General features: G+C 44.2%; 1 protein-coding gene across 3 annotated transcripts in view; it reads left to right on the forward strand.

Annotated features, from left to right (window-relative positions):
- LOC139749543 (KH domain-containing RNA-binding protein qki.L-like) overlaps positions 1–23,764 on the forward strand; it is a 450,440-nt gene that overhangs the window by 266,236 nt on the left and 160,440 nt on the right. The window lies entirely within an intron of this gene.

Here is a 23,764-nt window from a genome sequence, read left to right on the forward strand (position 1 = left end):
GGGTGTAAAAAAGAAAATTAGAATTATCGTAAAGATTCTCTCTCTCTCTCTCTCTCTCTCTCTCTCTCTCTCTCTCTCTCTCTCTCTCTCTCTCTCTCTCTCTCTCTCCAGTCCACAATAAAGTTACTTTATTCCAAGGTGAAGTGAAGAAACCAACCCCGCCCCCCCAAATAATAATAATAATAATAACCCCGTCGTCCCCCCCCCCCTTCCCCCTCCCTCACAAAACAACGTCCTCTCACAATGCATTTTCACTCCCTCCCTCTCCCCCCCCCCCCTTTCCCTCCCTCCTCCGCGAAGCTCATAAACTCATAAAATACGTGAGCGAATTAGACAGCTCGCAAGGTTGACATTTTTGAGCCGACAATCTACGTTTTGCTCTGTATTTATGGCCTGTTTTGCCTCAGGTTTTTGAGGTCGAAATTAAGAAATTCTTTTGCGAGGTGAGGGTGAAGGAGGGTGAAGGGGGGGGAGGAAACGGGCGTTCTTGCCGAGTGGGTGGGTGGGTGGGTGAGAGGGTGAGAGCAGGTGGGTGAGAGGGTGAGAGCAGGTGGGTGGGTGGGTGGGTGGGGGAGAGCAGGTGGGTGGGTGGGTGGGTGGGTGAGAGCAGGTGGGTGGGTGGGTGGGTGGGTGGGTGGATGGGTGGGTGGGTGGGTGGGTGGGGTGGTTGTGGGCTGGTTTCGTAAGGGTGAGGGGGGGGGGATGATTATGAGTTATGTACACGTTCTTTGAGAAGAGTCTGTGATGCGGAGGGAGTTATGGAACTGGTAATTGGCTAGTTGGTGGTGGTTCCAGTCGTGTCACGTTGACCTTGTGTGTGAGAATTACGTGAAGGACAGACACACACACACACACACACACGACGTGCACACGCGTACACACACGCATGTACACATAGATTCATACGCACATGCATACTTAAGTACACACACACATACACACATTCGTGTGTACCTTTCATACAACTCGTACATGTATATACTTCTATGTGCACATGTATGTGTAAGTGAATATACTTGAATTTCCGATATATATATATATATATATATATATATATATATATATATATATATATATATATATATATATATATATATTTATTATACACACAGACAAGCGCCCAAGACCTTAAATACACAAGTCTAGTAAAACATTTAGAGGCAGTTAATGAGAAATGACAGTCGTGTGTATATATATAAATATTGTGGATGTTCCGAGAATGGAAAGTGAAAATATCACTAATGACTAATGCCAATAATGATAATAATATTGATGATTTTGATGATAGTAAGCGGTGTATCATTCCTTACAACGGCCGAACGATATATATATATATATATATATATATATATATATATATATATATATATATATATATATATATATAGGTAGTGTAGAAAATTGGGCTACAGAAAGCTGAGATGGTGTGAATCAGAAAGTCTTTACCCCAACACTGGAGCCACAGTCTACTTGGTCATTAATGTTGACAGTGGCTGGGATGGGACTCTTCCTGTATCACTCTGTACCAGCTGGGATGGCCTTCATGTGGTTGTGGTGTCGAACTGCAACTTGGGGACAAGGGATCTCTGGCAAGGGATAATGATGGTGGCGGGAATGGTGCCAGTAGCTTTTTTTTCCCCTCCTAACTGTCGCATGAGTTGCAGGTGATGGTTGGAGATGGTCGGGAGGACCAGTGTGATGACCGTCTCTTGATAGGTGGTGTTGAGAGGAACCCAGGATGGTCTTGTATGGCCTGTTCTGCACCTTCTCCAGTGGGCCTGTTGTGTGGTGGTGGTGGTGGTCAGGGAGGAAGACCAGGCGGGTGGGTGGGTGGAGGGAGAGGCACACGTGAGTCTGGGGGAAGGACTGAAAGTGGTGTGGAGGTTCTTGAGTTCAGGTGGAGGGAGAGGCACAGGTGAGTCTGGGGGAAGGACTGAAAGTGGTGTGGAGGTTCTTGAGTTCAGGTGGAGGGAGTCGACGATGATGGAGGATGTGACGATGTTGGTGACGTGTTCCTTGTGGGTTACAATGACACTGAGAAGCTTGGGGGACTGGACAACCTGGAGGGGACTGGGGCCTAGTGAGACAGTAGGGAGTGGGACAGGGCTGGAAGCTTGGTGGACAGGACAACCTGGAGGGGACTGGGGCCTAGTGAGACAGTAGGGAGTGGGACAGGGCTGGAAGCTTGGTGGACAGGACAACCTGGAGGGGACTGGGGCCTAGTGAGACAGTAGGAGGGTGTAGGGCATGGTTTGGGAGTGTGACTGGCGTGCATAACTACGGCCTTGGGTCGTTTGATGATGACGTGGTTAACGATGGTTCAGCTTCGATGGTCGTTAAGGGAATGTTCTTGTGAATTCTGTATTCAAGAAAGCTGTGGGAAACGTTTGACATCATTGCTAGAGACATCACACACACACACACACACACACACACACACACACACACACACACACACACACACACACACACACACATGCTCTTTTTCACCTCTCACCTACAAAGCAAGCCTCTCTCGCCTCTCCCACGCTAAACTCTCACTTGGCCACTCCCGACATCCCCACTTCCCTGAAGAAGAGCAAGCCAGAGAGGGAAGGGGGGGGGGGATGATGATGCTCTCACCTGAGAGAGAGAGAGAGAGAGAGAGTGTATTAAGGTGAAAAGAGAGAGTGAGAGGATGCTACAGAAGGGGAATGAAGGAGAGAGAGAGAGAGAGAGAGAGAGAGAGAGAGAGAGAGAGAGAGAGAGAGAGAGAGTGTTAAGCTGCAGTGAGAGATGGAGAAAAAAAAAAGAAGGAAAAGGGGAAAGGAGAGAGTCGATCAATATCCGCGGGTCTGTCATTAAGGGACACACACACACACACACACACACACACACTGGTTCATTCCTTGTCTCACTGGTCCTGGGAACAGCTTGGATTACGAGGGAAGCTGTGAGATGATATCATTTTTCCTGAGCGAGGCGTGGAGGTGGAGATGGCTGTGGTGGCTTACTTCCTTAGCAGGAGATGGAGTTGGTTCCTTCCTTTGTGTTTTGTTGTTGTTGTTGTTGGTTTGTGTGTTTTGTGGTTTGCTTTGCGTGACGTTAGGGTATCTGTGTCTAGCGAAGTCTCTCTCTCTCTCTCTCTCTCTCTCTCTCTCTCTCTCTCTCTCTCTCTCTCTCTCTCCATGTGTATGAGTGTGCGCCAACTGGCTGTCCAGTCATATGTTAGTCTATTTGTCTAATTATCTATCTAATCAGTACATCCTATCTATGTCTCTATAGATAAGCATCCATTCATACTTTCATATTCATTATCATTACTCATCTACTCATTTAAAAGGACAGTGTAGAGACGGTCAGAGAAACGAGAGAGAGAGAGAGAGAGAGAGAGAGAGAGAGAGAGAGAGAGAGAGAGAGAGAGAGAGAATTTCTCACATTCTCCTCACGTTCCCTCACTTTCCCCTCAACGGCTGCCATTTTCAGGTCTATATTTTCTCTTCAAGGTCTCGTGTGTGTGTGTGTGTGTGTGTGTGTGTGTGTGTGTGTGTGTGTGTGGGGGGGTGTACGTCTTTATAGTCTTGTGCCGTATTGTGTATATATTTACTTCATTCATTATAGTCACTATTGATAGATAGATGGATAGGTAGGTAGATGGATATATAGATAGATTGATATATATGTAAAGGTATTTAGTAATTAGCTAAACTGTAAAATAATTCCAAAATCTTCGTTTTCAAAGAGTTCAAGTCCAGGTTCTAGACTTCTCATTTTTTCCCCCCCGTTTTCTTCGTTGGCTGTTATGTGAGCGGGGAACCCATTGGCATTTTCAGAATGGCTGGCCCCGTGGGGCCTGGCCGGCATTTCTTCGGGGCGGGAGGGCCCCTTGGGGTCCATGGGAGGGTGGAAGTGCTTGTGGCGATAGAGAGAGAGAGAGAGAGAGAGAGAGAGAGAGAGAGAGAGAGAGAGAGAGAGAGACCTGGTGTTACCAAGGACCTTTTTAAAGGCTCTTGCGGCCTAAGGCTGCGCTACTTCCTGCAACAGGGAAATGGAGACTCCTTTAGAGCGAGAAGTTTTCTATCACTTGACTGTAAACCCCCAATAATACAACCTATGTATACAATGTACACGCATATACATATGTATACATGAATACCATCCTTCTCGTTCATTGATTTCTTTCATGTATACCTCACAGGCATTCATAATACATGTAATTATATACATATGCATGTATATTGACACAGGCACCAATGCAGGAAGAAAGCGAACTGGTGTTCAAATTTTTTTTGGGGGTGTGTGTGTGGGGGAGGTTTTGAGTGGGGGAGGGGGGGTTAGGGAGGGAGTTTTTTTTGGGTGGGGGGGGGTAGGGGGTGGGTCCTCTCTAGTATCACAGTATGTACGTCTCGTGTGGCATAATTATTTTCCCGGCGTTGCCGTGAGAGAGAATGTTAAACTCCATGTTAGATTAACGTGGTTGCTAGGGCGCCTGCCTTCCTCCTATATATATATATATATATATATATATATATATATATATATATATATATGTTGGCCTACAAATCGGAACACCAGTGATAAATCAATCATTTTCGTTGTTAAAGAAAAAGTAAATCACATCATAAAAAAGAGGACAAAGTGCTTTCCAATGAATATCAAATGAGATGGAAATTGAAAAGAACTATAGAGACGGATGATGTAATCACCCCCCCACCCCCCCACCATAAATTTCTACCCCCACCCCCCCTACAACTACCCGCTACCCCCCTCCCTCCCCTATATGATCGTGATTTGAGAGAGAGAGAGAGAGAGAGAGAGAGAGAGAGAGAGAGAGAGAGAGAGAGAGAGACCCGCTACCCCCCTCCCTCCCCTATATGATCGTGATTTGAGAGAGAGAGAGAGAGAGAGAGAGAGAGAGAGAGAGAGAGAGAGAGAGAGAGGTAAGAGGTCCCGTTAAAGAGAGAGGAGAGGTGCGTTTAAGATGAGGACGACCCGACCCTCTCTCTCGTCCTTGATGTTCTGAAGGTTCCAATGTTTCCTTTTAAGTACGACCATAAAGATGGCGGTGTGGTTTACGGTTCACGATGTTAATGTTGACAAACTCTCTCTCTCTCTCTCTCTCTCTCTCTCTCTCTCTCTCTCTCTCTCTCTCTCTCACACACACACAACCATATACCGTATATTATTTTCTATACTTCATTACGTGTGTTCGAATATTATTTTCATTTGTTCAGTTGATTTACTTCTTTTTTTCTTTTGTTTACGTTAGCTATTGTTTAATACGGGTTTCCCATTTTCTCGAGTGATTACATTCACTTATATTTTCTGATTATATTTAAGATTACTGATTACTTTCGTCGGGAAAGTAACTAAGCTCCCTATATATATATATATATATATATATATATATATATATATATATATATATACTGGGGTCCAGAAGTCGTTTTCTTTGGCTGGTGCAGTGAAAGTTATTTTTACGTTCTTAGTGTCCTCCCAGACGCCTTTATTATCCCACGAGATTTTGGAGGGATTTTGGTAGTGAGTGTGTGTGTGTGTGTGTGTGTGTGTGTGTCAGGAGGTATATGGTCCCACTGGCTACCTCGTAATATCCCTGGGACAGATCCCAGGAGCGGGACCAACTCTTCGTGGACATCATTCTGGATATATTCTCAATAAAGATTAGGATCCCATGGTATATATATATATATATATATATATATATATATATATATATATATATATATATATATATATTCATAGTCGCCATTTCCCGCGTTAGCGAGGTAGCGTTAAGAACAGAGGATTGAGCCTTAGAGGGACTGTCCTCACTTGGCCCTCTTCTCTGTTCCTTCTTTCGGAAAATTAAAAATGGGAGGGGAGGATTTCCAGCCCCCCGCTCCCTCCTATTTTAGTCTCCTTCTACGACACGCAGTTTAAGGTCAAGTGACCGTTGATTCCTATGCGATAATGACCCTTTGGCTGATCCGAACCCTTCTGCTTCGAACGGTCGTCCGGTTTGGTTCAAATGTTTCATTGGTCTCAGATTTGGTCTGTAGGTTTGAAGGTCCCCCCGGATAACTCGATCGACCTCATCTGGTGGTGGACTGGTATTTTGAGAGAGAGAGGAGAGAGAGAGAGAGAGAGAGAGAGAGAGAGAGAGAGAGAGAGAGAGAGAGAGAGAGAGAGACTGACCCGCGAAACAAAAGGTTGAACAGAGACAGACAGACTCAAACATAACTCGAATGCCAGACTGATGCAGATCTCTACCACGACTCTTGTTAAAACAAAAGCAGGTCGAGAGAGAGAGAGAGAGAAAAAAAAAAGGAAAAAATAATAGGAAATCGCACAACTCTCATCTCGAAGCAGTTTTGACCATCGTCAAACACGAGCGGCTTCGGAAAGGCGTGGCAGAATGTCTCAAGTGTAATTGAAAACCCACGACAAAAAAAGAGAAAAAAAAAGAGATATGAAAGCTGGTATGCAAATCCTGTTACTTAATATCTTCGTGTGTTTTATTATTCATAATTATATTTGCTTTACTCATTTTAGAGCTGTGCTAATTATAGCTCGCTCGTGGAATATAATTTGGTTTTGTGTTTTTTGGTTTTGGTTGAGATTTGGCATTGATTATATTATATATATATATATATATATATATATATATATATATATATATATATATATATATATATATATATATATATATATCATTAATGATGACTTTGCTTAGGGCATTTGCTTGCCTGTACCGTCTTAGCTAACATATTTATCACTATATACACAGACAGACAGATAGACATGTAGTTAGTGAGGGAAAATAACATTCATCAGTTCGTAATTTTTTTTCCCTTCCAATTGACACAGGCTGCAAACAGTAGCATCTGGGAATAATGAGTGTCACTATATTGTATCTTGGAAGATGGAGTTCTGATTGTAGTTGGGTTCTGTAGAACGAGTCGTCTTGTTTGTGTTGGCTTACATATCTAGTCTTTGTTTCGATTTGTTTAGTATATGGTTTTGAGTTGTATGTTTATCCTTGTAGTTATTTGTATTTCATTTCACAGGACCACTTGCTATTGTATTCTACTGTATTTGTGTCTGTAGGGATAGATAAGTGTTGTAGGTATTAATACCTGATGCAGTCATGGATAGGCCATCTGCGTTTGTAATGTTAGTTGTATTCATAAGTACAACATTTTAGGCTCGGTTGTAGGGAAGACGAAGGGAATGTGATAGGTGTTGTAGGCGTATGTCATGATGTAGGAAGGTTAGTGGATGGGTTGTAGCCAGAGCTACAGTTATATTAACAAGTTGTAGTCAAAGCTGAAGTTATATTGTTTGGGTTGTAGACTCCGGAAAGTTGTAGAAAGTTAATGGCGTTGTGGTTGTAGATATATCGATTCTGGCAAGAGTAGGTTATATTGAAAGGCTTTATTTACAACTACAGCTGTTGTAAGTACATGTTAGTGCAGCTTTGGCTTAGACTACAACTGTTGTAAGTAAGCAGCTGTGGTAGACACGCGCACTGGAGTGCTGGAGGTAGTGTTGAGAGAGAGAGAGAGAGAGAGAGGGGGTAGGGTCAGTAGACTCGGTCCTTGATAAATGAACAACAGTCTCTCTCTCTCTCTCTCTCTCTCTCTCTCTCTCTCTCTCTCTCTCTCTCTCTCTCTCCTTTTTTGTAGGTCTATAAATTTCAGGCCCACCACCACCTTTTGATGGGAATTGGCCTCCTCATTAGTGGGATTAAGGGACAGCAACAGATTGGTAGGGTCCCCGGGATGCTGGGGGGGGGGGGGAGTTGGGGGATGCTGCTACCTAGAGAGAGAGAGAGAGAGAGTCTCTCTCTCGATAAGGAGAGCTCGAGGAACGGACAGTGAAAACCCATAAAGAAAATGCTTTCCCTCTGTGTGTGTGTGTGTATGTGTGTGTGTGTAATCTCTCTCTCAGACACGCTGTCTCTGAGTGAGTTAGTCTGTGAGAGAAAGAGCATCTCTTAAAAGTATCTCTCGTCTCTACAGACGTGTGTAATGTGCCTCTGTCTGTGAAGCGTCTTTGACACCGGTCCTAACAGACCCCCCCCCCCCCCACCCTTCACAGACATGCACCCTGTGTGTCTTGAGAGAGAGAGAGAGAGAGAGAGAGAGAGAGAGAGAGAGAGTCTGGGATGAAACCTGATATGATTTTCTCCTCACAGACAGACATTTAGACACACGCGCACACACACACACACGCACGCACACACACACGTACATATAGACACGTTCGTCTGTGATAACCCATTTACACAGCCCCTTTATCCTCCTGGTTATCACGGACATTTACCAGGTAATAACCAACACTGGGATGGACGCTGGTAAAAACACACACTATCCTTCCACGAAGGGGATGAAAATATCCCAAAATATTCATCCTCTCAAAAAAGAAATGAGGATAAATATTATAATTTACTCTTAAGAATTATCATTAGGTGAACTGATTATAAATTATTAATCTATAAGAATTATCATTAGGTGAACTGATTATAAATTATTAATCTATAAGAATTATCATTAGGTGAACTGATTATAATTCATTAATCTATTAGGATTGTCATTACGTGAATTATTTATAATCTATTAATCTATAAGGATTATCATTAGGTGAATTATTCCTTAAGATATTCCTAGAACAAGGAGGTAATGTGATGTGTTATTCTCATAAATGTTTGACGTGTTCAAATTTATTCACGTGTCTGATTATTTTCGTGCGTTCATTTATCAAAGTTATTGCATAATTTAGCGAGTTATATCCAGTTTATTTATCCTGGACCTAAACAGACTGTTTCTACCCTCGTCATTTATTGCTCTGCCCTGTTCATTTATCAGGCTAACCTCATCATTTACCTACGTGTTTGTTAATTAGTTTTTTTTTTACCCACAATCATTTAATGGTAATAATTCGTTTATTCGCTCGGTGTTTGCTAGTGTTCTGTGGGAATGGACCCCACAATCATTTAATGGTAACTCATTTATTTGCTCGGGGTTTGCTAGAGTTGTGTGGGAATGGACCCACAATCATTTAATGGTATTAACTCATTTATTTGGCCCGGGTTTGTTAGTGTTGTGGGTGAAGTGGGGATGGACTTGTATTTCTACCACACGTTGGACATCCAAAGATGACAGAGCGACCTTGAAGAACGACCCTTTTAAGGACGAAGATACAACGACCTGGATCTTTGACCTGGTACTCAAGCGTCAGGTCAGAGGTCAAGCCCATTATACTCACTGGTCGTATACCTTGGTATTCGTGAGTTACGTGCCGTCGTGCTCAAAGGGTCGTACCGTCGTGGTCAAGGGGTCGTACCGTCGTGGTCAAGGGTTGTACCGTCGTGCTCAAGGGGTCGTAACGTCGTGCTCAAGGGGTCGTACCGGCGTGCTGAAGGTGGTCGTACCGTCGTGCTCGAGGGGTCGTAACGTCGTGCTCAAGGGGTCGTACCGTCGTGCTCGAGGGGTTGTACCGTCGTGCTCAAGGGGTCGTACCGTCGTGCTCAAGGGGTCGTACCGTCGTGCTCGAAGGGGTCGTACCGTCGTGCTCAAAGGCATCAATAAACCCTATTTGTCCTCTGATCAGAAACCAATTTCCATTTTTTCTTTATCTTTTTTTCTTGGAAGTTATCTTAAAGATATCTTCATCTCGTGTAAGATGATTGCGACGTGTGGCGAGCTGGGTTACGTCTCTCTGGCTCCCAGGTCGTTAGCGGAACATGAAAGACTTTCCCTTCCTTTATTTGCACAAAGGAAAAAAAATATCTGGAAGGAATGTTTACAAAGGGAAGCCATCTTCCCCCCCCCCCCTAGTACGATGGTCCGTAAATAAGTATATGAATATATATATATATATATATATATATATATATATATATATATATATATATATATATGAAATATCTTTATCGCAATTTCGTTTTGTAAGTAAAAGATTTATTTATCTTTATATTCTTCATACACAGTAAGTTTAGCTAATAAGTAGAATAAATATATAATGTGTAGTTATCGCGCGGCCAGAGAGAGAGAGAGAGAGAGAGAGTTGGCCGATGTCGCCGGGCGAGAGAAAGATGAAGAAAAAGGGGATGATATCTTCTTTTCCTCTCTCTCTCTGTCTCTCTCTCTCTCTCTCTCTCTCTCTCTCTCTCTGTGTGTGTGTGTGTCTTCTGCCTTTCTTGGTCGTGCGGGCCGCGTGCGCGCGTGCCTGCTCTCATTACTGGAATTAGGTAGATGAAGGCAGGAGGCAGCGTGTAGCTGCGCCGCCAGGTGGTTCTTTGGTGATGAGAGAGAGAGAGATAGAGAGAGCGAGAGAGAGAGAGAGAGAGAGAGAGAGAGAGAGAGAGAGAGAGAGCTAGCTCGGTGAGATCAACAAAGGCGTATCCCACGCCAGGCTCATCAATTTAGTTTTCCTTGTGTGTTCTCGAGGCGACGCGAGACCCGATCCGTCAACCAGTCGTCCTCGAAATAGAGAAGTATCTACTTTGATGGCTATCTAGAGCAAGAAAAGATACTCTCTCTCTCTCCCGGAGGGAGATACTCTTATCTCTCGGGGGGGGGGGGGATATCTGTGGAGGTTTGCGGTTTATCTTTCTCAAAGGGCGAAGGGGAGATGGGAGGGGGTGGAGATGGAAGAGGTGGGAGAGAGAGAGAGAGAGAGAGAGAGAGAGAGAGAGAGAGAGAGAGAGAGAGAGAGAGAGATAACTCGCCATTGGGCTGTTTAATACGACTACAATTTTGATTTTTTTTTTTTCTACTCCCGCCTGTACCTAAAAAAAAAAAAAAAAGGCTATACCAATCCATAACGTTCAAGCTGACGTGTTTATTGATACGATTTTGCCCTCTACAATCACGTTGGGTTAATGGGGTGGAGAGGGGGGGGGGGTGGGTAGGTAGGTAGAAGTGGGGTAGTAGTAGTAGTAGCAATAATAATAATTAAAGCCTAGTCTATACCGGCAATAAAAAATTGATTAGCTATTAATTTTTTGATTTTGATTTTTAATTTTTATTTTTAATTTTGATTTTAATTTTGATTTTTAATTTTTCCCCCAGTAAGGCAATTACAGTCACTGTGTTCGTCCTGCACTTACACAAACAGTACGGGGTTAAACTTGTTTCGTCAACAGTGGGTAATGGTCAATGATAAATCGCTAATGATACATTGCTTCCAGAAGGCCCCTAATTAGCCACTTGTGTAGTTAACCATTGTTTGTGACGGTTGTCCAGTGTGGTTCCATATTGCGATTTGCTGTGGGTGGGTTGGGCCAATTCCTCGTCTGTCTGATTCCTTGCGCTACCTCGCTAACGGGGGAGACGGCGGTTAAGTATAAAATAGAAAATTATATATATATATATATATATATATATATATATATATATATATATATATATATATATGTATATATATATATATATTGCTCGTTTTTGATACATTTTTCTTTGCCTATGGTGAGCGATGTGGGTTATTAGACTTTCAATAAAGATGGGTATTGGTTTTCAATAAAGATTATTTACTAGTCGTTAGTAAAGATTATCTTGAGACTACTTAATTATCTTTCCAAATAGAGGAAATAAAACGTGTTTTCGAGACTTCGTTATATACACAAAAGTGAGTATTGCTTAAGTAGACTCTCCCCGTTTTCTTTTCAATATTTTTTTGGGGCGGGGGAAGTGAGGAAACTATTAAGGGAGAGGGGGGGGGGAGGGGGAAACTTTGGTGCGTCTGTTTTTATTACTTTATTTCTTTAATGACCTTCCCCCCACCCTCCTCCCCTCCTCCACCTCGCCATAGAATGGGACTAGTGGAGGACCTTAATTATCCGGTGTTGTCCACTTCATTAATGAGATGACGAGCCTATTAACAGTAGTGGGGGAGGGGAGAGAGAGAGAGAGGAGAGAGGGAGAGAGAGGGTAAACCTTGCAAAGGTCTGTGGTGCCTGGATGTGGATAGGGAGCTGTGGTTTCGGTGCATGACACATGACAGCTAGAAAATGGACGTGTACACATACCGTCCCTTTTCTTCGTCTGTTCCTGGTGATCCGTCTTGAATCCGGACACCAATTCTTTGTAGCACACTTAAGGTGAAACCCCATCTACAATTTTTACTCCCTAAAATAAAAAACAAAAGAAAATAGGGGATAAATAAAAATGAGATTAACTGGCACTGTATCAAGAAATCTCATCAAACCACCACGAGAACGCCTACCCATCTTTACCCTAAAAGAACGCACGCACGCAGGCTAAATCCGGATCTAGTATTATTACCTTACAGGAACGCCTCAGCCTCTGGACTCTCCTGGCGTCTAATTTTATCCGCGACCCCCCCCCCCCCCCCCCCTAGTCTCATCAGCACTTAATAACCCGCCACCAGTGCGCGCTCTGTCATCATTCCAGAACCATTTTGCAAGTCCGCTGGAAAAGCTTCCATCTCCCTTCACCCTTTCAGTCCCTTCCCCCCATCCCCCCCCCCTCTCTCTCTCTCTCTCTCTCTCTCTCTCTCTCTCTCTCTCTCTCTCTCTCTCACTAGACTGCTCGTAATTCGTGACTGGTTGTTGTTGGTTTGGAGTTCCCAGCCGCCTTTTGGGGTATCTGGGATGTGTGTGTGTGTGTGTGTGTGTGTGTGTGTGTGTGTGTGTGTGTGTGTGTGTGTGTGTGTGTATGTATGTATGTATGTATGTATGTATGTGTGATCCTTCCCCCTTCCTCCCAGCTACCCCATCTCCAGACCCCACTTGTGATTTCGTAACGTGTAAAGAAAGAATAGAGATTTTATAAGATTAGTATAATATAGATCGGAATATTATAGAAAAACACACACACACACACACACACACACACACACACATATATATATATATATATATATATATATATATATATATATATATATATATAAGAAAATGTAAACTCGAGCTGAAGAAAAAAAAATATAAATTTCCAAATAAAATGCCTCCAAATCTCCCACGACTCTGGACTCTCTTGAGGATACAAATCCCGTGAGCGACTTGATCCCACCGGGGATTACCCCACTAGACCTGGGGGGGGGGGGGAGGGGGTCCTTCGACAAGAAGAAGTTCAAGGGATTTACCTTCATAAAGGTCAGGTCAGGTCAAGACTTCGACCACCGACCAATCCCAGCTCTCCATCAAGTGGGTGTATATATATATATTATATATATACATATAAATTAGGTCTCGCGACTGTCCCTTTATTACTTTTAGGGTCTTAAAGACCTAAGTTTAAGGGGATTTAAGGGGATTACAGAGGATTTATTTGTATTTCAATTGGGGAAAATGGTTTATATTTCATCCAGTAGTGACCCTCCTATTTTGTGATGTTCATTACCTTAATCTTTTTTTTTATTGTTATCCTTATCTCGTTTATCTTTACACGTCTCTTTAAATCACACTTTAGGTCGTGTGTGTGTGCCCCCCTGCGTCTGTGTACGATGTCTCGGCCCGCGCCGGAAACCATCTGCCCCTGTGATGGGAGTAATTAGGCTCGCTAACTATGGCTCCTTAATGGCTATTGGAGGAAGGTTATTGGGTTTTGAAGGTTGATGGAGAGCGAGCCAGAGAGAGAGAGAGAGAGAGAGCGAGCCAGAGAGAGAGAGAGAGAGAGAGCGAGCCAGAGAGAGAGAGAGAGAGAGAGAGCGAGCCAGAGAGAGAGAGCGCGAGCCAGAGAGAGAGAGAGAGAGAGAGAGAGAGAGCGAGCCAGAGAGAGAGAGAGAGAGAGAGCGAGCCAGAGAGAGAGAGCGAGCCAGAGAGAGCGAGAGAGAGAGAGAGAGAGAGAGAGAGAGAGAGAGAGAGAGAGAGAGAGAGAGAGAGAGAGAGAGAGAATCAGGGAAGTTTGCCAGCCACTTCAATAATAAGACAGGAAGCATCTCGACCAATGGCAAGAGACAACACAGAAGACCTTCCTCCACCGAGCCAGACGAACATTGAGTTTATTAGCCAATCGGATACGAGGATACATTAGGCGTTGTCCAATCATTTGATGCCATAGAAACACACACACACACACACACACACACACACACACGGCAAAATCTCATCCACTCAGAGGAGAAGTTACAAAAGGTTTCATCCAATAAAACGCGAGGCTACGCGGAGACTTATCCAATAAGACGAGGGGACACAAAATGTCTCGTCCAATCAGAGGAAAGGACGTAAAAGGCGCAGGTTGGGGCTCACAAGAGAGGACGAAGTAATGCTTAGATAAAGACACGTGACCTCGACCTGTAATGATGGCTGTGGTGAGAGAGAGAGAGAGAGAGAGAGAGAGAGAGAGAGAGAGAGAGAGAGAGAGAGAGAGGCACAGACAAGACAGACACAAGCAAATTTGTAAAGAGCTGAATCATATAGTTTTATAACCATATATATATATATATATATATATATATATATATATATATATATATATATATATATATATATTGTGTGTGGGTATGTATTTCATTTTTAAGTAAATTTCTAGAGAAATTCTTTTGAATTAAGGGCTTGAAAGTGTTTTTCTCTCTCTCTCTCTCTCTCTCTCTCTCTCTCTCTCTCTCTCTCTCTCTCTCTCTCTCTCTCTCGGGGCACTGGCTTTCAAGTTACGTATCCTTGTTCAGGGGTCGTGGTGTCGTGTCGGCCCTGGTGGCGTTAAAACCGGCAGGTGGATGGTCATAAGATGTGGAATGTGGATGTTCAACGACGCGTCGCGTTTTACGCGTCAAAGTGGTCAACGCGCGCGCGAGAGAGAGCGAGCCTTGTGTTTAATTGTTAAAGCTCAGACAGGATTCGGTCCAAGTCTCTCGTTGATCTCGTTCACCCTCGTCCTTTTGCCTCGCCTGGAGCCCCGTGCATGGGGTTCGAATCCCAGTTGGCATTCGCTGGTCCACAGTTGACCCAGATGTTCATCCAGAGGGGATTTCGCTATAAACGGAACTCGCTAAAACATTCGACGTAGTCGGGACGTAATTTCTTCGTTGTAGGTTTTCGATTTTCCAAAACTCAGGGTAATGGTGATGATGATGGGAGGGGGGGGGGGGGGGGGGTGTTCGACGTCGCTCACAGTCGACGAATTTTTGTGATCGACTCGACCATCGACCTCGACATGTCCTCGACAATGGACCATCACCACCCCCTCCCCCCTACCCTCCCCACGTCGAAGATGGCTCTGCCGCCCCCCCCCCCCCCCCTCCCCCCCTCAGAACATAGCAAAACTTTGACCAGTTTTTGAAAAAGTTTCTTTTGACTTCCTCCCTCCCCCCCCCCCCCACACACACACTGACCCGTGACAATGGGGTCACCACACGCCACTTTTCCTTTGCCACGTCACCGGATCCCTGGCTGGACTGGACCATCGCTAAACCCTTTTCATATTCATCAGGAAGTGACTCTGGGGGGCGTGGGGGGGGGGGAGGAGAGGTCACCCAGCCATCCACATGACCTTCGCCATGTTCAACGTCTTTATCTTCTGCGTTGACAGCAACAACTTGTCTTCCACCATCCCAGACACGCCCCCCCCCCAAAAAAAGGGGGCCCTCCTTACTCTAGGGCGGGGGCTACATGCCCCCAGATTCAGGGGGGGTAGTAGAGTACCACTACTACTACTATTACATACCCCCAGACTCAGGGGAGGTAGTAGAGTACCACTACTACTATTATTACACCCCCAGACTCAGGAGGGGTAGTAGAGTACCACTACTACTATTATTACACCCCCAGACTCAGGGGGTAGTAGAGTACCACTACTACTATTATTACACCCCCAGACTCAGGGGGGGGGTAGTAGAGTACCACTACTACTATTATTACACCCCCAGACTCAGGGGGGGGTAGTAGAGTACCACTACTACTACTACTATTACATACCCCCAGACTCAGGGGGGTAGTAGAGTACCACTACTACTACTACTATTACATACTCCCAGACTCGGGGTACTACTACTACTATTACCCTCCCAGATCCCCCGAGCAATAGAGTATCTTTAAAGTAACTATGGTCGACCGAGGCCGGGTTGGGTTCAGACCTCCCTCGTACACATCTCAAAATAGAGAGAGAGAGAGAGAGAGAGAGAGAGAGAGAGAGAGAGAATGATACAACACGATCCATATTATTTATAAGACACGACCTCAGGGAGGGATCTCATTGACCAAGGCGAACAACACGTCATTAATACCCTCTACAACCTCTGGAAATAGAGAGGAAACTGAGAGGTTTGTATTCTAATACAGGAGGGGAAGAATGGGAGAGCGTGGTATGCGCATGCGTTAAGATCTTTGTCCCGCCAGATGGGGTTGGTTGGCGAATGGGTCGTTTTGATCGTTTCGGGCCTAACGACTGCACATGGTCGTCAGCTTCTAATCACCGGTCAAATAGATTTGAACGCCTTGGTCAGAGGTTCAAATTTACTTCAAGACCATACACGACGCTCCTCTCGCTGTATCTACGGCCATTACGAAAACAAGGGGAAATTGTTGTATATTTTAATCTACTTTTTGTAATATGTTTCACACCTTACAATTCATCTATTTTACAATATATATATATATATATATATATATATATATATATATATATATATATATATATATATATAATAAAGGTAATTTAAGGAATAGGTGTTAATTTTCTTAAACTGCGTCTATTTCTTCATGTAAGGGCGAAGGAGGCAACCCTTCTATGGTTAAAGAAAACGTTAGAGGGTGGACTAAAGAGAAATACTGAGGGGTGGAAGACTGTCCTCTATAGATTTCTGATAACTTTATTATAGAAGTAGAGATGAAAGGAAGGGTGTTGAGAGAATTGAACGTACGAAAAAAAGTATCGAAAAATGTAATCAAATATTTGTATCGGTCAACAGATGAAATAGAAGAGAGATATCAGCTTCTTGGATTCAGGCATGAATGTACACAGTTAAGGTATTACAAAGGACATGGTATTAGAGTTAACTAATGACACGAGATTAAGATTAGAGTGAGCTGGATATCTCCACACTTTGGATAAGCATACATGTGTGTGTGTGTGGTATATGTGTATTACTCTTATTAACCTAAAATGTACTTTTCTATCAATCTTCACATCTGTAGCGAGGCGGCGTCAGGAATACAAGAACAATGGCCTCGTTCGCTCACATTCACTCTTTAGCTGTCATGTGCAATGCACCGAAACCACAGCTCCTTTCTACATCCAGGTCCCACAGACCTTTCCATGGTTTACCCCAGACGCCATATATATTATTATATATATATATATATATATATATATATATATATATATATATATATATATATATATATATATATATATTATCACATAATGCTCTCTAACAGCTAGGGTTGGAACCCGGACCATTTGCATGTGTGGATAGGCATTGACCAGGACGCATAAGTATAGCAAGACAGGTAGCGAGAAATTGCAGAATAAAGCAGATATCGAAATCCTTTAAGGGCGATAACTGAATATCACACCACCATTACTGGGGAAGGGAGGGAGGGGAGCGAATGACTCGCTAAAAGGGGTGATGAGGAAATGAAGGAAGGGAGAGGAGAGAACCTTGATAAATCATGGAAGGAGGGGAATGGAAAGAAAGAAAGGGGTGGATAAGGGAGAGGAGATTAAAACGGGAAGAACACCTGATAGTGTGGGGAGAGATAGTAGATAAGAGAGATGGAGAGTGAGAGGGGAGAAAGAGAGATGGCCCGAAAGGGTTTACATGGTGGTTCTTGCTGAGAGAGAGAGAGAGAGAGAGAGAGAGAGAGAGAGAGAGAGAGAGAGAGAGAGAGAGAGAGAACGAAACAAAGACAGACACAGATAGATAAAAACAGAGACAGAGACGCGAAGCCATAGGCAGACACACAGACACACAAATAGACCCAATGACAGAAAGAGACAGACAGACAAAAACATACAAAGAGAGACGTAGAGAGAGTCTCGTGGGACAGAGAGAGAGAGAGAGAGAGAGAGAGAGAGAGAGAGAGAGAGAGAGAGAGAGAGAGAGAGAGAGAGTATCTGTCAAGCAAAGGTCCCAGGAAAACGGGATATCCCTGATGTTTGTCCCGGTCTGATCGGAATTATTGATGACCACTTTGGCTCCCTCCACTCGTCCCCGTCCCCCACACCTCTCTCTCTCTCTCTCTCTCTCTCTCTCTCTCTCTCTCTCTCTCACACACACACATGCAAGCATGTGTTGTCTGTCGGTGTTTTAGTCCATCCCGCAAGCAAGTGCATGTAGCCGAGTGTATCGTTTACTACACACACACACACACACACACACGCAGACACACACACACACACACACACACATCTTGGGCAGGAGACCTTTCCTTCCCTTAATAACTTGCCCAACATACTTACCTAATCTGTCCCTTCGTGTAATCCAGCAAGATTCACTGTCATTATTGAGTAATAGACAGAAAAGAAGAATTACATGTAATTACTTTGAAAATTCTGTATTCCCTTTTCTGTCAAGTTCCATAGTATATATATATATACATAGGAACCTTACTTTATATATATATATATATATATATATATATATATATATATATATATATATATATATATATATATATATATAATATACAAAGTTTTTGGTTGTGTGCGTGTGTGTGTGTGTGTGTGTCCGTGTGTGTGTGTCTGTGTCCGTGTGCGTGGAATTAGATAGCTAATGAGGGAATTAAAGTCATTCTCTAATAATGTTGGTTAACAGGTTCTTACCCCGGTCAATACCGGCCATAAAATAACATCCTCCAGAATTACATTGAGATAATGACTCCTAATACACCTTTGCCTGATAGAACCATTAATATGACGGTGAATTCTAATGAGCTATCATCGTCAGCAGTAATTATGCGAAGAATTATATTTGATATTAGGATTACATTCAAGTTACATTAGAATTATTTTCACGTATATTTTGATGCCATATAAAGGTGATTCTTATATTAGGTTTATATATATATATATATATATATATATATATATATATATATATATATATATATATTATGTACGTCTGTAACTCAACAGTCTAATCAGGTATGGAAGTTATCTACAGTGTAGATGTGATCGATTTTCAGTTCCTCCAGATTATTTTATTAACATTGTATGGAAGTTGTTGATCATTATTATTGACTGGCTTGTGGAAAATGGTGATGAAATGGGTAAAACTACTTCCCTCCCCCCCAACCTCCCAATGTAGGCCTGTTACGTACCCATTGTGTTTCGTAAGAAGAAGGGAGGGAGGGGATCTCTCTCTCTCTCTCTCTCTCTCTCTCTCTCTCTCTCTCTCTCTCATCTCGTGACGTGCCTCCTCCCTCCCATCCCTTTCCCACAAAATTGTTGATCCACGGTGTATCATCAATCCTATTACCCGAGCAGGAGACTTCTCCTCCATTTTCTCCCCATCTCCCCTTCACCCCACTCTTCCCCTCCCCCTTCCTCCTCCACCCCAAGTCAATTCTGGGGTTCGTGCTCGTGGTGGTGGTGGTGGGGGGGTGGGTGGGGGTAAAGGGTCTTCGTGACCCAAGTCGAGGTATAATTTTCCAGGAGGAAGCCACAAGGGATGGGATATTTTTTTTTTTTTTTTCCCCCTCTCGACTCTGTGTGGTTCGGTACGCTTCGAACCCCTATATGGTCCGGCACGTCTCGAAAACCTTGAGCAGCTTTAGGGTTTGAGTCCTTACACAGGTAGGTACGTTTCGAATCCCATTGCGCCGCTCGATGCGCTTCGAAACACCCATGTGTGTAGTTCGGTACGCTTCGGAACGCCCTCCACGCATCGCTACGCTTCGAACGCCTACCTAGTTTGGTGCGCTTCGAATCCCCTGCACAGCTCGATACGCTTCGAAACACCCATGTAGTTCGGTATGATTTGAACCCCCTGTACGGATCGATGCGCTTCGAACCCCTACCCGGTTCGGTACGCTTCGAATCCCGACGCAGTTCGTGGCGCTCCGACCCACGCGCGCTCGCGCGCGGTTCGTTGCACTTCGACCCCGCGCAAACCACACAAGAGTTCACTAAACCAAGTTGGAACTTTCACCTTCCTGCACCCCGATAATTAGCAGGTCCAGGGAGGAGGGAAGGTGGAAATGACGGATTAGGAAAGGAAAGGACAGAAAAGGTGGAAAAGAAGTGCTTGAAACGTCGAATTGGAAAGATAAGAAGAGATGGGAAGAAAAGGAAGGAAGAGGAGGAGTAGAAGGAGGAGGAGGAGAGGAGGAAGGAGGAGGAGATGGTGGATGAGAGTGAGGAGCAACAGACGGATGGAGGAACACGTATGACCACAAATGATGAAGTGAAAGACGAGTGTCTTGCTGAATCATAGAGAGAGAGAGAGAGAGAGAGAGAGAGAGAGGAGTCCTTACTTGCAAGTACGGAAGATTCAATTTTGCCCAAAGGCGAGGCTAGCACGGAGTGCTCACCGCAGGAAAATGTATAAAGAATTGTAGGGAACTAGTGGCGTGGGTTGCGTGTTGACAGGTTATGTGTAGGGTTGTTGTCTGGAGGTCAGCAGCCTCCTCCCCCTCCCCCCCCCACAACATGTGTTGTGGGGGAGAGGCTGGGAGAAAACAAGACAGCTACCCTGGGGGGGTCAAAGGAGTGACATTCAACAGCCGCTGAAGTGCTAGGGTGGCTTTGCTTGTTCAACAGGCGTCACTATGACTTATGATTCTCTCTTGTCTCTCCCCTGATGATGTGATTATTACACGAAAGTGCACTTGGGAACTTATCGTGTTTCATTTTCCCCGTGGACTCGTAGGAATATATATATATATATATATATATATATATATATATATATATATATATATATATATATATATATATATCCCCTGGTTTCCAATACGTATTTCTCAACGGACAAGAAGTTTGTCAATCCAGTAATAATAACAAAAACCATAACAGGCGTCGAAAATGTTCATCCAATCATCGTATGATTCTAAGACCGAACCGTCTAATATGCTTGGCCACTCTTTAAACACACTATCTCCCTCAGGAATTGTCTATAATAATAATAATAAAGAAAATCTTTATCGGTGTCAATCGCATTATCGCGTGTGTAACTAACTTATCCTTCAACGGCCGGGGGGGGGGGGGGGGGGGGTTAGCTTGGGCCCCCCCCCCCCCACCGCCCATCCGATAAACGAGATCAAAATAAATGACGAACCGACAACCCCACCTCCGCCTCCCCCTCCCCACCCAGGGCGAGTTCATTCTATTTCTGGCCAATAGATGGCGTTGGCCACCGGGATTATGAGTGGTCTGTTTGTTGTCGAAGGCGTGAGTGGGCCGGACGGCCGGGATTACGGCGGATTTAACGTGGGCTCGCCGACCTAAATGGATTTACTGCCAACGTCGGGTGGGGTAGGGGTGGGAGGAGGGGGAGTGGGGGTGGTGGGGGGGAGGGGGGGGGGTTGGTGTGAAAGACAGGGTCGCTAAGTGTTTGGTGCTGCCTCGTCATTGGTAAGGGGGTAAGGGGGGGGGGGGGAAGGAGGGTGTTCACCTGTGGCGTTTTCTGAGAGAGAGAGAGAGAGAGAGAGAGAGAGAGAGAGAGAGAGAGAGAGAGAGAGAGAGAGAATGTTTTGTAGGAAAAGAAAGAAAAGGAAAGTGAGGGAGAGAGAAAAAGGGGACAGGCACACAGATGAATAGACAGACAGCAGACAGAAGAGCACACAGACCAACAGAAACAGAGGCAAAACGGGCAAAAGACAGAACGCACACACACAAACGCGTTCACATTTCTGTTGTCCACTGTGGCTTCTATTTCTCGACGATCTTACTCCTCTTGTGGGCAATAGAACAATCGGATGATAGACACACGTCTATCCCTTATCATCCTAACCCCTTGACCCATCCCCCCCCCCATCCCCTCCCCTTCCCCCCTTTCCTCATCTACCCATATAGAGACGACTGATTGAACACCCATTCTTCCCATTAATACACTTAAGCTCCTCTCAATCCTCCGGCGCTCAATGGTTGAGCTCTTGACACCTGGAGCGCTCATTTGAACTCTCGTCCTTGTACGTGCTGATTTACCAAACCCGCCTTCCGTTTTCTAATCGTCCAGGAACCAGCACTGCCATTTTCTAATGTGGAATATTTGTTAAATTTATAGATGGAAATATTTTTTTTTTGTGACGTATTTCAGAAACCAGTTGGACGTAAAGGCAACTCAAATTCTGTCAAAAATGAGAATTTTGATCAGTATTGGAAAGCGGCATATTTTTTTTTTCTTCCCTTGTTTTTGTCCAATATATATTATGCTCAGTGGTCGTACCGTGGTATTCAAGGGTCGTACCGTAGTATTCAAAGGTCGTACCGTCGTGCTCAAGCGTCGTACCGTCGTGCTCAAGGGTCATACCGTCGTGTTCAAGGGTCGGTCCGTCGTGCCCAAGTGCTCGTACCGTCGTGCTCAAGTGCTCGTACCGTCGTGTTCAAGGGTTCGTACCGTCGTGCTCAAGTGCTCGTACCGTCGTGCTCAAGGGTCGTACCGTCGTACTCAAGGGTCGTACCGTCGTGTTCAAGGGTCGGTACGTCGTGTTCAAGGGTCGTACCGTCGTGCTCAAGGGTCGTACCGTCGTGCTCAAGGGTCGTACCGTCGTGCTCAAGGGTTGTACCGTCGTGTTCAAGGGTCGTACCGTCGTGCTCAAAGGGTTATCAAATAATGATAATAATGTCAAAGATGATATTAATAGATGATAATAATAAATTAGGTTAATATAAACACTTGAATTCTTTTCCAAGCCAACCTCTCCCCAAATAGAGATATTCAAATGTAACTCTATGTAAAAGTAATATGTAATGTTTACCTTCAACCCCCTCCCCCCCCCCCCCCAATTATCTAGATAATGTCTTCTTATCTGTAATTAATGACAAGTAAGTTTGTAATTAAGAAGCTACGTTTAATCCAATGAAAAAAATGAGTAAATATAAAAAAGGTAATCTTGTCGGAGTGGAAATGTAATTAGACATTGCCCGAGTTCATTTGATAAATGTAATTACAAGGTTGAACGATGAAGTTACATTGGATCATTGTCATTTACTCGAGAGTGAACGATGTAATTATAACCAGATACGTGGATTACTTAACGATTCCCTTTTTTTCCTTTTTCTTTTAACGGAATCACCTTCACTGGAGAGACGTAAAGAGATGTTTGGAGAGACCCGGGGGAGATAGGCAAGTCTCTCTCTCTCTCTCTCTCTCTCTCTCTCTCTCTCTCTCTCTCTCTCTCTCTCTCTCTCTCTCTCTCTCTCTCTCTCCCCTGACGCTAGGTCTGGTATTGGTCGTCCCGTCTTGCATAAATCTAATCTCATTGGCCGTTCCATCGACCAGTCGCAAATCCCAAAGTGTATCTCGAGATGTGATTGGCTTACAGGTGCCTGAGCTGGTGTACCTGTCGCTCTCTGCCATGAAACTCCCTGCTGAATCTTTGCCATCTATCTATCAGATTATCTTTGTCTATTTATCTCCACATCTGTCTATATACCTCTCTCTCTCTCTCTCTCTCTCTCTCTCTCTCTCTCTCTCTCTCTCTCTCTCTCTCTCTCTCTCTCTCTCTCTCTCGTTAATTCAGTGTTTTATCTAGTGTTCAAACGAGGCTCCGTTCCGTAACTAACAACAATGCTTATTGGCTGGCGTTCCTGTGTCCGACGGTCTTATTGGCTATCCCTTTATCTGTCATACTATTGGCCCGCTGCGCCTCAAGGCAGTAATCCTATTGGCTGATATTCTACATGCCACTGTCAGCGGGAGATGGCGTCCCAGAAGG

Source organism: Panulirus ornatus, chromosome 7 (assembly GCF_036320965.1).
Source record: "Panulirus ornatus isolate Po-2019 chromosome 7, ASM3632096v1, whole genome shotgun sequence".
Classification (NCBI taxonomy): Eukaryota; Metazoa; Arthropoda; class Malacostraca; order Decapoda; family Palinuridae; genus Panulirus; species Panulirus ornatus.